Source organism: Montipora capricornis, chromosome 10, assembly GCF_036669925.1.
Source record: "Montipora capricornis isolate CH-2021 chromosome 10, ASM3666992v2, whole genome shotgun sequence".
NCBI lineage: Eukaryota > Metazoa > Cnidaria > Anthozoa > Scleractinia > Acroporidae > Montipora > Montipora capricornis.
In genome coordinates, this window is record NC_090892.1 from 8,136,498 (window position 1) to 8,141,781 (window position 5,284).

Consider the following 5,284-nt stretch of genomic DNA (forward strand, 5'->3'; position numbering starts at 1 on the left):
CTCCATGTGGTAACAATCACATCATAGTACGTACAGAACGCATGCGTATTTCAGAAAATACTTTTTTTCTTGCATTTCTCCATGTGGTAACAATCACATCATAGTACCTACAGAACACATGCGTATTGGAGAATATACGTTTTTTCTTGCATTTCTCCATGTGGTACCAATCACACTATAGTACGTACAGAACGCATGCGTATTGGAGAATATACGTTTTTTCTTGCATTTCTCCATGTGGTACCAATCACACTATAGTACGTACAGAACGCATGCGTATTTTTGAAATATATATGGCACAAAAAAAAAAAAAGAAAAACTTGTTTTGGGGGCCCCGTGCTACTTTCGATCCTGCGAGGGAGAGATTAATCGGCCCCTAAACCATACGTGACTAACCCCTTGACTACCGGTAGCTTCTCTATTTGAGAATACAAAAAAAAGGATGGTCTATACTTTGCAAATATTTTCTTGCCTTTCTCCATGTGGTAACAATCACATCATAGTACGTACAGAACGCATGCGTATTTCAGAAAATACTTTTTTTCTTGCATTTCTCCATGTGGTAACAATCACAACATAGTACGTACAGAACGCATGCGTATTTCAGAAAATACTTTTTTTCTTGCATTTCTCCATGTGGTAACAATCACATCAAATTACGTACAGAACGCATGCGTATTGGAGAATATACGTTTTTTCTTGCATTTCTCCATGTGGTACCAATCACACTATAGTACGTACAGAACGCATGCGTATTGGAGAATATACGTTTTTTCTTGCATTTCTCCATGTGGTACCAATCACACTATAGTACGTACAGAACGCATGCGTATTTTTGAAATATATATGGCACAAAAAAAAAAAAGAAAAACTTGTTTTGGGGGCCCCGTGCTACTTTCGATCCTGCGAGGGAGAGATTAATCGGCCCCTAAACCATACGTGACTAACCCCTTGACTACCGGTAGCTTCTCTATTTGAGAATACAAAAAAAAGGATGGTCTATACTTTGCAAATATTTTCTTGCCTTTCTCCATGTGGTAACAATCACATCATAGTACGTACAGAACGCATGCGTATTTCAGAAAATACTTTTTTTCTTGCATTTCTCCATGTGGTAACAATCACATCATAGTACGTACAGAACGCATGCGTATTTCAGAAAATACTTTTTTTCTTGCATTTCTCCATGTGGTAACAATCACATCATAGTACGTACAGAACGCATGCGTATTGGAGAATATACGTTTTTTCTTGCATTTCTCCATGTGGTACCAATCACACTATAGTACGTACAGAACGCATGCGTATTGGAGAATATACGTTTTTTCTTGCATTTCTCCATGTGGTACCAATCACACTATAGTACGTACAGAACGCATGCGTATTTTTGAAATATATATGGCAGAAAAAAAAAAAAGGAAAAATTGTTTTGGGGGCCCCGTGCTACTTTCGATCCTGCGAGGGAGAGATTAATCGGCCCCTAAACCATACGTGACTAACCCCTTGACTACGGTAGCTTCTCTATTTGAGTATACAAAAAAAAGGATGGTCTATACTTTGCAAATATTTTCTTGCATTTCTCCATGTGGTAACAATCACATCATAGTACGTACAGAACGCATGCGTATTTCAGAAAAAAATATTTATCATGAAATTCTCAATGTGTTAACAATCACATCATAGTACGTACAGAACGCATGCGTATTTCAGAAAATACTTTTTTTCTTGCATATCTCCATGTGGTAAGAATCACAGTATAGTACGTACAGAACGCATGCGTATTGGAGGATATACGTTTTTTCTTGCATTTCTCCATGTGGTACCAATCACACTATAGTACGTACAGAACGCATGCGTATTGGAGAATATACGTTTTTTCTTGCATTTCTCCATGTGGTACCAATCACACTATAGTACGTACAGAACGCATGCGTATTTTTGAAATATATATGGCAAAAAAAAAAAGAAAAAAAGCTTATCTTGGGGGCCCCGTGCTACTTTCGATCCTGCGAGGGAGAGATTAGTCGGCCCCTAAACCATACGTGACTAACCCCTTGACTACCGGTAGCTTCTCTATTTGAGTATACAAAAAAAAGGATGGTCTATACTTTGCAAATATTTTCTTGCCTTTCTCCATGTGGTACCAATCACACTATAGTACGTACAGAACGCATGCGTATTTCAGAAAATACGTTTTTTCTTGCATTTCTCCATGTGGTACCAATCACAATATAGTACGTACAGAACGCATGCGTATTTCAGAAAATACTTTTTTTCTTGCATTTCTCCATATGATAACAATCACATCATAGTACGTACAGAACGCATGCGTATTAGAGAATATACGTTTTTTCTTGCATTTCTCCATGTGGTACCAATCACACTATAGTACGTACAGAACGCATGCGTATTGGAGAATATACGTTTTTTCTTGCATTTCTCCATGTGGTACCAATCACACTATAGTACGTACAGAACGCATGCGTATTTTTGAAATATATATGGCACAAAAAAAAAAAAGAAAAACTTGTTTTGGGGGCCCCGTGCTACTTTCGATCCTGCGAGGGAGAGATTAATCGGCCCCTAAACCATACGTGACTACCCCTTGACTACGGTAGCTTCTCTATTTGAGTATACAAAAAAAAGGATGGTCTATACTTTGCAAATATTTTCTTGCCTTTCTCCATGTGGTAACAATCACATCATAGTACGTACAGAACGCATGCGTATTTCAGAAAATACTTTTTTTCTTGCATTTCTCCATGTGGTAACAATCACATCATAGTACGTACAGAACGCATGCGTATTTCAGAAAATACTTTTTTTCTTGCATTTCTCCATGTGGTAACAATCACATCATAGTACCTACAGAACGCATGCGTATTGGAGAATATACGTTTTTTCTTGCATTTCTCCATGTGGTACCAATCACACTATAGTACGTACAGAACGCATGCGTATTGGAGAATATACGTTTTTTCTTGCATTTCTCCATGTGGTACCAATCACACTATAGTACGTACAGAACGCATGCGTATTTTTGAAATATATATGGCACAAAAAAAAAAAAGAAAAACTTGTTTTGGGGGCCCCGTGCTACTTTCGATCCTGCGAGGGAGAGATTAATCGGCCCCTAAACCATACGTGACTAACCCCTTGACTACGGTAGCTCCTCTATTTGAGTATACAAAAAAAAGGATGGTCTATACTTTGCAAATATTTTCTTGCCTTTCTCCATGTGGTAACAATCACATCATAGTACGTACAGAACGCATGCGTATTTCAGAAAATACTTTTTTTCTTGCATTTCTCCATGTGGTAACAATCACATCATAGTACGTACAGAACGCATGCGTATTTCAGAAAATACTTTTTTTCTTGCATTTCTCCATGTGGTAACAATCACATCATAGTACCTACAGAACGCATGCGTATTGGAGAATATACGTTTTTTCTTGCATTTCTCCATGTGGTACCAATCACACTATAGTACGTACAGAACGCATGCGTATTGGAGAATATACGTTTTTTCTTGCATTTCTCCATGTGGTACCAATCACACTATAGTACGTACAGAACGCATGCGTATTTTTGAAATATATATGGCAAAAAAAAAAAAGAAAAAAAGCTTATCTTGGGGGCCCCGTGCTACTTTCGATCCTGCGAGGGAGAGATTAGTCGGCCCCTAAACCATACGTGACTAACCCCTTGACTACCGGTAGCTTCTCTGTTTGAGAATACAAAAAAAAGGATGGTCTATACTTTGCAAATATTTTCTTGCGTTTCTCCATGTGGTACCAATCACACCATAGTACGTACAGAACGCATGCGTATTTCAGAAAAAACTTTTTTTCTTGCATTTCTCCATGTGGTAACAATCACATCATAGTACGTACAGAACGCATGCGTATTTCAGAAAATACTTTTTTTCTTGCATTTCTCCATGTGGTAACAATCACATCATAGTACGTACAGAACGCATGCGTATTGGAGAATATACGTTTTTTCTTGCATTTCTCCATGTGGTACCAATCACACTATAGTACGTACAGAACGCATGCGTATTGGAGAATATACGTTTTTTCTTGCATTTCTCCATGTGGTACCAATCACACTATAGTACGTACAGAACGCATGCGTATTTTTGAAATATATATGGCACAAAAAAAAAAAAGAAAAACTTGTTTTGGGGGCCCCGTGCTACTTTCGATCCTGCGAGGGAGAGATTAATCGGCCCCTAAACCATACGTGACTAACCCCTTGACTACCCTAGCTTCTCTATTTGAGTATACAAAAAAAAGGATGGTCTATACTTTGCAAATATTTTCTTGCATTTCTCCATGTGGTAACAATCACATCATAGTACGTACAGAACGCATGCATTCTTCTTACTTTTTCTTCCGGTATCGCTTCCGCTTTTAAATAACGGCGTGTCTCGTTCTTCTTAAGGGGACTTGTTTATGCCCTAAAAGGATTCTGGGTAATTCTGCGATTCCATGACAAGGCAAGACCCTGCATTCTCATTTCATAGATTTTTATTAAGTGTCGGGCCACCCAGTCCTACCAGCAAAAGACAGCATCGATTGAAGTTTTCAGACTTTAAAACTTGCCCAAATTGTATTGGTAGGTCCTGGAATTCCTCCACAGAAAGGCCAGAGAGACGACTTCACTCGTGCTGTGAACCGCCATGTTTACAACAAGGCAAGTTAGGCGTCCCAGTCTGCATGAAACCATCTCTCACCTCTGCTTTCTTTCAAAGGCTTGCCTTTACCCACATTCCAGCTTAATGATGCTAGCATGGGGGCTTCTGTAGACAAAAATGGCCTAAAAAAATCATTTATAAAACGATAACCCTACTAGATTTGAGCCAACTCGCCTTCCCTTCGAACACGTAGAGTTGACGTATGTCACGTGACGCCTAAACCTGAGCCCACATTTACAAAAAAACCGCAGATGATTCAGTGAGAGCTTCTTATACGGCGAAGCCAAGTGCTGCATACCGTTTACCGCCAAAAAAGTACATAAAAATAGATCGTTTTCACTGTCACGCAATAAAAAATAAATCGAAAACCATCTAGTGGAAAAAGTCAAGAATTCGTGATGTTGTAGAAGATAAATGAAGAAGACACTTCAAGTTTTAGGCCTGTGCGTTTCCCCAGACTTTGTCGAAATGTTTCGCAGAAATTTACAGAGCCCAGTATGAAAACGCCATGTTGGTGCACATCTGTGGTGCACCAATATGGCGGCCGGAAATAGTGTCAACATCTGTTACTTACTTTGGCTA